Source organism: Pinus tabuliformis, chromosome 2_1 (assembly GCF_031772625.1).
Source record: "Pinus tabuliformis cultivar Carrire ecotype Pingquan chromosome 2_1, CPIR1, whole genome shotgun sequence".
NCBI classification, from domain to species: Eukaryota; Viridiplantae; Streptophyta; class Pinopsida; order Pinales; family Pinaceae; genus Pinus; species Pinus tabuliformis.
In genome coordinates, this window is record NC_142299.1 from 763,122,098 (window position 1) to 763,133,558 (window position 11,461).

Consider the following 11,461-nt stretch of genomic DNA (forward strand, 5'->3'; position numbering starts at 1 on the left):
GTAACATGCACCATGCAACAACGTCAAACTGCTCGCAAGTTTATCTGCATTCACACTATTTACAACATTTCTCCAACGTTCTACTATCAAAAAAACAAAATTCTTTATTGAAGCAATACCAATGGAAAGAAAGGACAGTAAAAAAAAATCGGAGCAGCATTCGATTCTCTTCTAGGCAATGGCTCTGATACCAAATGAAAGATGGAGCAACACAATAAAAACTAAATTACAGAGCATAAGACATTCAACAATAATGCACAGCTCTCACACACCAACTCAATCTTATTTCATTAACATAGGCATATATTTATACATGAGGAGAGGTATTGGGATTTTGTCAACTCCACAAATTTCTCAATCAATAACTCCACAAATCACTCCATAATTCTCTCAACAATCATCCATAAATCTCTCACTTGTCATTCCACTAATTTCTCCATAAATCTCTCACTAAAAACAACAACTTTAATTATTGAATATTTGACAAATGATCCATTATTCCATCAGAAGGTCGAGTTCCCTCCTATATATAGACTTCCAAGGTGGACGAAGTTGCTCAAATTAGGCCGACTTCTTTGCTCGCAGGCCGACTTGGTCTTGGAGGGTTTCTTGACACTTTAAAATATAAAAATAATTCTTTTTACAAGTTACGATGTGCTCGAAAGGGTCTTCAACATATGACAATGATTCTTTTGACTTCTTGACCTAGGACAAACCCTATAAGCATTAAATGGGTGCTTGGCCTCTAAAATAAAAGACCTTGAGCATGAAACACATGCTCCAAAAATAACAATAATAATTTTTCTTTCATTTTACAATATACAAGAATCAAAAGTACATTTCATATTTATGAAGACCGAACCTAGTTACACATTTTTCAACAAAAGACACTTTGGGAGTTGCACTCCAGGTAGGAGGACCTCCTCTCAAGTTTAAAAGGACATGTTGACTTTTCAACCCTAAAATGTGTCTATTTGGAAAAGCACCCTCCTTTAGTGTTTCAATAATATATTGAAGACTTGTCAAAAAAGTAAGGTTGTGAAGAAGACGAATTCATTTATAGAGCAAGGTTGGAAGATAGGGGTGCCCCTCCCCCCCCCAAAGTACTTTGTTGAATACCTTTTGGGAGGATTGGAAGAAGGGCATTGGTTCAAGTTGAGGTTTCTTCATCTATTTATTATTTTCTTGGACTAATAGTATTTTGCAAGAATTGTCATTAGTTTGTTGATGGAATAATCTTTGTAGTAGGGCACATTTGTCCCAAAAGAGGAGATTAGGGTTGACTCTTGAGGTTGTTAAAGCCTCCTTGGTCCTTGATGTAATTTTGAATTTTTGAAGGATCTTATTGTTGTCATTTCTATTGCTCAGAGAGGTTGTTCTTGTTGAGAAATCTAGGGGTAGCTAGATTAGGTGATTTCTCTTTCTTTGATAACTGCTTGTGATGTATTTCAACTTAACTTGATTAGCTTCTTCTTTCACTTGATTATTATTAGTGTTCTTATAATCAAACAACTACCAAACTATGAAGGTCAATGAGACAAGAGGGCACAAAATGTAGGTTGTAAGTTAGGGCTAAAACCTCTCATTTTGAGAAGAAAACCCATAAGAATTCTTCTCTTCATATAGAATGTTGAGATGACGAATTCTAAGACCTAAGACCCCTCCAAGACCAAGTCAAACTTCTTCTTCTTGATGAACTTTTCTTTCCAGCTACTTTGACCTAGAAGCTTCGAGCAACTTCGACCCAACAACTTTGACCTAGCAACTTCGACTTCCCCAACAACTTCTTCTGCAACTTCGACTTTCCCAGCAGTTTCTTCTGCAACTTCAACTTCCCATCAGTTTCTTCGGCAACTTCAACTTCCTAACAGTTTCTTCTGCAACTTCAATTTCCCAACAATTTTTTCTACAACTTCAACTTCCGCACCAACTTCTGTAATTTTAGTCTAGCAGCTACTTTAGAAACCCTAACACAAGAGAGAGAGAGAGAGGTCGAAAACTTTGATCTTATTTTTCTTATTGTTTTTCATCCTTTTCTTTTGTCTTCCAACTTCTTTCTTGAGGAGAATGAACTTCTTTATTGCTTAAATGTATATGCCCTCAAATGAAGTCGAGTTTCCCTTATATGTAGGCTTCTTAGGAGGTCGAATTGTTGTACATGAGGCCGACTTGATCCTTATTGTAGGCTGACTTGTTTGACAAGGTCTTGGAGGGTCTTTATGACACTTTTGACTTTACAAAAATTTTCTTTACAAGATACAATATGCCCAAAGCGGTCTTACATGTATGATAATGACTCTTTTGACTTCATAATTCTATGACAAACCTAGAAGCACTAAATGGGTGCTTGACCTATAAATAAATGTATCTTGAGCATAAAACCCATGCGTCAAGAATAACAATAATAAATTTCTTTTCTCTTTAATATCAAATATATAAAATCATGATTACAATAAGCATTATGAAGACCGAACCTAGTTACACATTTCAACAGTTCTTGCTTTCTTTATTTATTGTTTCCACATTATTGTTGGCGGTAATTCCATTGTTGTGGCAATGTGTCTTCTTTAATAGCTCTCACTTTATTCTTGCATATTCTAAAAATCTATTTTGAATTAATTATGGCATATCTATGATAGCTTAATTATGTCTTCTCCATAATATTGAAACCTTGTTCTTCTAAATATGCCCTAAATCTATAGCCCAATTGGATAGGCAGTAGTCTTGGTAAAGTCTACCACTATCATATTCCAAAAAATACCAAAAACTTTTTCTAGAGTTTTCCCCCTATGCTGGAAAAGACCCTGCCTTAAAAAGAAGGAAATTGCTATGGTGACATTAAGCAATCTTCCTAAGTGCCACTAGGAATGCATTTTGTTAAAGGACATTGTAACATTTGAAGTGCAGGTTGTTGAATTTTGGGGTAGTTGCGGTTAGTATTCTAAGCTACTCCAAGTCGGCCATGAAAGAAATTTAAAATGGAGGGAAAATCAAATTTAAGATTTGAATTAAATTAATTTGTTTAAGGTCGGATCCAAGAAGTTCAAGTCGGCCAACCCCAAAGGACACACCTATTCGGGCTCATTAGATCATTATATAAAGGCAATTTGTCCTCCCCCTCTTGGCATCAATTCAGATCACATATACACATCTTGTCTTCACACGTGGGAATTTAGACAGACAAATTCTGAGGCAACAGACCAAGATTCTTCTGAGGAATCAGACCAAGTATCTTTCAGGGCTACAATCCAAATTCTGAGGAAGGTGAAGGTGGCCGAAATTTCAAGAGACCGAAATTTCTCAGTTGTTCAGGAGGTCGAATTTATCTATAATTGACCAAGTTTGACCTAGGTATGTTTGTGGTCAATTTGACTTTGTTTTTGACTGGAAGATCATATTGCATCTCTTGTTGAATTGGACAATTTCTCTAAGAAAAGGTTGTTAGGTTTTCCCAAGGTAAATTTTTTGTATCTCTTGTGTTTCGCTGCCTCTTCATGATCCTATTGTCATTATTGTTTTACTAATGAGATTTTCTAGGTATAGTTGCTTAATGATGTATGTGACACAGGATGAATTAATAAAGAAATCATTGGAAGTAATTATCAGATTAGAAAGTCTTGAAAAATCAACATGGTATCAGAGCGTGGGTTAAATAGCAACCAAGAGAAGCCGTAATTTGAATCTTGTAGCCCTAGTTAAGGGCAAAAAACCTCAAAACAGCTAAAGAAAAATTATCGTTTTGATTATCTACGATCAGGCTAAGGTTTGAAGATCGTTTTGTATCCGCAGCTAAAGAAGAAGAGGGTCGAAGCTCTAGATTAAGGACAAACATCCTCAAGCCTAATCACATATAGACCGAATGGCCTCCAAAGGGTCGAAGGGCCTCAGTCCTAAAACAAGAAGGTCAAAGTTCCTCTAGATTAAAGATCAAAATTACTTGCAAGGCTTGTATTGAGAACAAAGGAACCCTAGTTCCATTTTTCTTTTGAGAATAATGTTAGAAACTTGGGTAGCTCAGAAGGTATTTCCAAGTGGTGAAAACCCACCAAAAATTAGTTGGCTGGGAAAAGTACTCAAGCGATTGGGGTTTTGACCCAAAGTTGTGGGTTTGGACCCAAGTCAATTAATTGTTTATTCTAATTTAGGGATAAAGTGTTGAGTAGGAAAAACCTTAAAGAACCAAGGGTTTCCAAATAACCGAAAGGAAAACTATAAATAAGAGACCAAAGGAGAGGCCTAGACAGAGAAGTGGATAAGGACTTTCACTTGTGAAGAGAGGGAGGCTAAAGGACCTAGCCGAAGATCTGCCTTAGAAGACCTGCATTAGCAAGATGAAAGTCAGATCTGAGTGTTCGAAGATCGGATATGCAAGAAGAAAGTTATATCTAAGTGTTGGAAGGTCATAACTACAAGAAGAAAGTCAAATCTAAGTGCTAGAAGGTCAAATTTGCAAGAAGAAAGTCAGATCTGAGTGTTGGAAGGTCATATCTACAAGAAGAAAGTCAGATCTAAGTGTTGGAAGGTCATATCTGCAAGAAGAGAGTCAGATTTGAGTGTTGGAAAATCATATCTGGAAGAAGAAAGTCAAATCTATGATTTGAAGAAGCAAATCTAGCATATTGAGAAACTGCAGTGTGATTGTAGAGGGACCGCGAGCTAAAGGACTAGCTCAAGTATGCATTTGTCTCATTGGGCAAATTGAAGATCTAAAGGATTAGATTTTAAGCCCTAGATTAGTCAAAGGGCATACTGTGTATTTTATTGTATACTATGTATACTAGTTGTATAAAGGGTTGTAAAGGGCCATGATCCCTGGTACGGGAGCCCTAATGTTTTCTTAGTAATGGACTAATGAGAAATAAGATTTGGGCCAATATTCTTGTGTACTATTATTGATTTCGTTGTCGATTTGTTCCATTGTGCTAGTTAAGGGCTTCTAGTGTGTTTATGTACTAGATCAGTCATAGACCAGATCTAGGGCCCATGAAAAATTAACAAATAAAACACATTTCTAATGGATCCGAGATTCATTTTGTTGGAGGACAAATCACTTAGTGGGAAATCATATTCTTCTACATCAAGAGATTGAATTGCTAACTAGTTGGCAAACTGAGTCATCTATTTTTGGAGGACAAGTTTTATTAATCTGAAATTACCAAGAAGTCGAAAAAGTTTATTTGGAGATTGTGATAATATTCTGGAAAGCACTCTGTGAAGGCCGAAATCCTCTTGGAAAGGACAAGTTATCTCAAAGCTAGAGTTGTCACTGAAAAGCCCAATTGTTCCTATTGCTACTGTGGTTTTAACTTTTAAGCAAGGCCAAGATGCCTCAGAAGGCCAAACAGAAGTTGTTGATGATGATTTTTGCAAAGGAAAGTCCATTTGCAAAAGTAAGGCTAATCTCTAGTTCCTAATCCTCAAGTTGAGTCTTACCATTGTTTGAAGAAAAGCAGAAGTGTACATTGTATGAGTAAAGAAGGAGTCCTTAAAGAAACCTTTGTATAAGCATTAGAGGACATTTTGTAAGAAATTGAATGCTATGGGATGTTGGAAGTTGCTACAAAGCCAAGAGAGCCCTTTCACCTATTTACGTAAAACAATTCCAATGATAAGATCAATGATCTTCAAAGGTGCTTGTGCAACTATAATGCGGTTAGGTCACTCCCTCTCAACCAATGGATGTGTTGATCTGTAGCATGTAAGCAATCTTGGCATTTCAAGAGGGACATTTCATTTAGTTGCACTATATTGCAGGATATGTGTTTAGAAGCAGAGTGGTATTTTTGAAGTTGTTGAGATCTAAGTCTCTAGAATACAAATGCCATATATGATGAGCCTTGTACTACTGTGGAACTATCTTGTATGACTAAGTAAGGGCTCTTGTCAAGTATGCAAAAGTTGCCTTGCATATGTTGCCAGTATTGTACCGTTGAGGTTATGATTGTATTGGCTAAGTTACGTTGTTGGTGATAGGGTGCCATTGCTTGGTCCTTAATGTTACAAATTGAATCAAAGGAGAAAGGATTCTTCACCTATAAAGCAACAAATTCCAATTAGCACATGACAAAGTTTGTATTTGAAGGTCCTAAGGTTTGAAGGCTTGGATAAGAAATCCCAAGGGTTTGCGGATAAAACCCTCGAGCTAGACCTAGATCAATGTTTCTGCTAAAACAAGAAACCCTAGCTCATGCAAGGAAGGAAAGGAAAACAGCATGTTGATGATGAGGATGAGGATGATGAGTTTGCAGATGGATTTCCCTACAATCCTCTAAAGATGAGTACTTTATATCTCTCTTCCTTGATTGTCATTGTTTTACTATCATTTAACCTCTTGCCTTTGTTTCTTTTTGTTGGTTTATAATCGTTTCTTCCATGACCTCCTAGTGAGGGTTGCAGGTACATTATAAATATTTCTATGGCTTTGGCAGCAGATGAAAGCATTGGGAAGAACAAAGCAAAGTTTGTGGCAAGAGGATTCTCCCAGGATTAGTGACTTGTGTTTAGATGTACTAACATCGTGCTTGATGACCGAAAGAGCTCCTAATTCAGAGGGAGTAAGCAGGCCAACAAGTCTGAAGGATGCCATGATGGAGAAATTGTGCCAAAGAGAAGTCAGTGGTGACTTCCAAGTGGATCTACAAGATGAAGTATGTGGTAAATGACAACAAAGAGAAGTACAAAGCAAGAATCGTGAAGATTCTCCCAGAAAGAGGGAGAGGACTATGTGAGTACATTTGCTCCAGTTGTCAGGTACACTTCTGTTAGAACTGTTATTTCTATTGCTTCATTATGGGTTGGAAATTACATTGGGTCGGTGTGGGGACCATTTTCCTCAATGGAGTAACTGAGGAAGAATAAGTGTACATAGAGTTGCCTCAAAGACTTGAAGTACATGAGAGCGAATCGCATGTTTGCGGACTAAAGAAGACTTTGTACAGACCTTGGGCATGGTATTCTCAGATTGATGATTATCTAATGAGTCCTGGTGGATCTTACTATTAGATGACTTATTTCTGACAAAAGCGAAAGCACTCACGTGACAAGAGGAAGCAGGAGTAGCAGAAGGATTTGATTATGTGATAGAGGGGGCAGTCAGGATTACCACAGGAAGCCTTGCTTCAATGTCAGAGGTAGCTGACCTTTGAGTTCGAGATGAAAGATCTTGATTGGATATGTTACTTCTTGGAACTAGAAGTGTGGTAGTAGCTAGGTGAAATCTTTCTTAGTCAAAGGAAGCATATTATTACGATCGTTTAGACATTTGGGATGATGGACAGCTAGTCCATGGCCACTCCCATGGTAACTAATCTGAGGAAGCTAAGTGTCAGAGGGAGCATGACCGAAAAGTAGCTGCGACACAACAAGTGTTGAGGTACCGGCATGGTACTATTGGATATGGATTAAGACATGCCTCAAATGATGAAGTACAGTTGCAGGTCAGGATGATGATTCAACTTGGGATCTACTATGATAAGCAAGAATTTGACTGCACTACTTAAGCAGAGTATATTGCAGCTAGTTTAGCGAGTTGTGAAGCAATGTGGCTTCGAAAGCTATTCGTAGGATTGTTCGATCAGATGCTAGAGACGACCGTGATGACAAGTTGAAGCACATTGAGATCAAGTACCGAGACATGGTATTGATGGGAGCAGTGATGCTCCAATGCAATTCTACAAACGAGCAGGATTGATGACATTCTCACAAAACCTCTATCCCGAGATGAAGTTTGTATACTTCAGGGACAAGCTTGGAGTGATTGAGAATGCTTCCCTTGATTAAAGGGAGTGTCGATGTCGTACCATCAAGGGGCAAAGATTCTCCCTAGGTTAGGATTGACAAGTCATGGGTAATGATCAGGGTCCACATAATGTCGCTAGGGAGATTGGCCCAATAAGCATCAAGGCCTAAAGTGCTCCCCAGGTCAAGGGTTACCTGACCATATTGTCAACAGTTATTTGGCTAGTGGGTTGAGTGAGTGCCTATAGCATTGGGCAAGTAATTTTCCATTCCATAGCATGTGGCGACATGTGGAATGGTAAATGGGCACAGGGTTTCACCATGTGTTATGGGGTGTCTGATTCCAAGTGACAACTTAGTGGATTGGTGAAACAAGGACTGGTTTTATGTCAGGGGGTGCCTGAGTAGCCAATGGGTAAATTGGCTTGTGAGTGACGAGATCCTTTGCAAAGGGCATATGTCTAGTGGGTGACTAGATTCCTTTGCATGATGTTGATGCAAGATGTTTTCCACATGGTTCTGGTATAGAACATGACGTGGATGGATTCATCAACATAGCTAGCTCATTCAACCTTTTATTGAGATAGAGAAAGTTTTTCAACAAGAGATCATCTGAAGAAGTCAAAAAGAATACCTCCCTAGCTAAGAGAGAGTGTTGAATTTTACGGTAGTTGTGGTCCGTATTCCCAGCTACTCCAAGTTGGCCATGAAAGAAATTTAAAATGGAAAGAAAATCAAATTTAAGATTTGAATTAAATTAATTTGTTTAAGGTCGGCTCCAAGAAGTTCAAGCCGACCAGCCCCAAAAGACACCTATTCAGGCTCATTAGATCACTATTAAAGGCAATTCATCCTCCTCTCGGCATCAATTCAGATCACATATACTCATCTTTTGTTCGCAAGTGGGAATTTAGAATGACAAATTCTAAGGCAACAGACTGAGATTCTTCTGAGGCAACAGACCAAGTATCTTTATGGACTGCAGTCCAAATTCTGAGGAAGGTGCTGGAGGCGAAAATTTCAGGAGCCTGAATTTATCTCTGATTGCCCAGGTTTGACCTGAGAATGTTTGTAGTCAGTTTGACTTTTTTTTCACTGGAAGATCGGATTGTATCTCTTGTTGAATTGGATAATTTCTCTAAGAAAAGGTTGCTGGGTTTTCCCGAGGTTGGGTTTTCCCAGGGAAAAAAAATTGTGTCTCTTGTGTTTGGCTGCCTCTTCATGATCCTACTGTTATTATTGTTTTACTGTTGAGATTTCTATGTATAACTGCTTAATGATGTATGTGACACAAGATGAATTAACAAAGAAATCATTCGAAGTAATTATCAGATTAGAAAGTCTTGAAAAATCAACACAGGTTTGGCAGATAGCAAGACACCCTACACCTTCGGTTGAGCAGGAATCACATCCTACACCTCTTGTTCAACAGGAACAAGACTCTTTGCCATAATGCCATCCTCGTCATAGAAACAAGAGGAGTTCATCCAAGAGTCGAATTTCTCGGTATGGTAGCTGTGATGATTACAAATCTCAGAAGGGGTGTGAGGCAGAATTCTGGAATAGTGCTGAGTACAAGGATTGATTGTGGTTGGACATTGGTCATTGCAGCATTTGAATAGGTGCTTGAGGACTTCATATAGATGTGTATCGTCAACTACACATCCAGACAGCATTCCTCTTTACTCTTGTCGATTGATCGACTGATGTTACAATCACAGTTGCACTCTATTGTTAAAACAGTCTTGTTATCATGTTATGCATGCAAGACAGCTTTCATTATAGGCCTTGTATTGGAGCCGTATTGACTGGTGTAATCCCACAACCTTTGTTTGAGGAAAAATGATTTTGAGGTTGATGGGATGTACAAACCCAGCTTACTGTTGTTGAGAGAACACTGATGACATCGATAAAGAGCATTATTTGGATACATTGTATGGCACTCATCGGTGTTTTTCCAAAATGCACATTAACTTAGCCCATGTAATTTCAGCATCTTCAATATTTTTTAAAATGTTAACATAAATAAGGCCTCCGTATTTCGATTTACAAATTTATTGATTGCTTCTTGGTCTGTTGTGAATTTGCTTTCTAAACCAGGCATCCCTATTTCAATTTTCAAATTTATATTTGTTTCTTGGTATGTTGTGGATTCTTAAAAGCAAATAATGTTTTCCACTAAAACTGTCCATGAAGCATAATTTTCACAATTTAATTACTGAGATTCTGAAAAAGAGTATTGCCCCGCTATTTTTTTAAAAGAGGTACGGATTAACTCTGTTTTACAGTGAACCCTTCAACGTCTATTGGTTTGACTCTGAGCAAATGCCACTCTACCTACTGTCCTTTGTCCGTTTTTCTCAATTTTATCTGAAAACATGCTAGCAATATACATATCATAAATAGTCCTCAACTAGACTGTAATGTTCTGAGACTGAAAAATGAAGAACACTTACGGAACAGCCTTCTTCACCAGCTGTCACGAGAGCAGGCTTCTACTCAGGTTCTCAGGATGGACTTCTGCTCAGGCACGGGTGTTTTCTGTGAGAACTTCCTTCCTGTCAGAGCTGACGGCCTATTTTTCTCGCGGTTTCCGACTGGACAGACTTCTATTCGCAGCGTCGAGCTTCTCACTGAACCGAACATGTCTCGCTGCTCTGAACGGCACTTTCTTCCGGACAGGGGTCGGGTTCCCTCAAATTTTCAAATGCACCATCGGGGCAAGCACGAATATTTTCACCTTGTGCCTTTTTCCAGCTTTTACGAAACTATAGGGTTTTCTGTTAATTCTCTTTTAAAGTGATTCCCTTGTATTATGAACATTTACATTAATTGCGTGGGCCACAGCCGGAAGAGATATCGTAATGTTTTATGTTATGCAGACATTTTTAACTCGGTTAAATTATATTAAAAAAATAATAATAATAATAGAAATTTAAAAATAATAATAATTAAATATAAAATTAATAATTAAAATGGGTAGATTGTATATAAGCAGAAAGTTGACATTTTAAAATAATAATAATTAAATATAAAATTAATAATTAAAATGGGGAGATTGTATATAAGTAGAAATAATAATAATTATATATAAAATTAATAATTAAAATGGGGAGATTGTATATAAGTAGAAATTTGACGAAGCATTGTTAAAAAAACACTCATCGGATTATTTTTTAAGAAAAAGTTGAAGATTGTGATTCAAGCTTTGATGTAAAAGAAGTTTATATTTCAAGTTTTTCAATAATATTTGGAAATTTGTATCTTATGTTTTTCAACAATATTTACTTATATATGAGTATTGAGAGTACAAAATGAATGTAATTCTCTTTTCAATTCTAAATATTTTTCCTAGAAATAATAATAATAACAATAACAAAGTCAACTTCCTAAGGTATAGGTGTGAATCTAACCTCTAACTACTTAATTGTATAACTTAAGTTTAAGTTACTTTTTCACTTTTACTACTGACCTAGATCTAATTTATTTCATAAAGATAATAGTGATTATATTCTAACAAGTGTTTATAATTTGTAGTTTATTGTTTTTTATTAAGGACATGTTGGACATATGTATGAATATGTCAAGCCACTAGATAAAATTATTAGACTTATACCATGCATAAACTTGTTGATGAATCACTCGAGTCAATAGTACCTAAAAGCTATGTCAAGTTGGAGGAAGGTGCTAAAAGACATGACAAAATTGAAAAAGGCATGCCATA

The 11,461-nt window shown here is 37.1% G+C and overlaps 1 protein-coding gene across 2 annotated transcripts in view; it reads right to left on the reverse strand.

The window, feature by feature from the left end:
• ELP2 (elongator protein 2) overlaps positions 1-10,515 on the reverse strand; it is a 357,421-nt gene extending 346,906 nt beyond the window's left edge. For both annotated transcript variants that reach the window (XM_089403264.1, XM_089403263.1), the window contains exon 1: positions 10,194-10,515. The gene's annotated coding sequence lies outside the window, so the exon portion shown is untranslated. The remainder of the gene's footprint in view (positions 1-10,193) is intronic.
• Between the last annotated feature and the right edge of the window lie 946 nt (positions 10,516-11,461).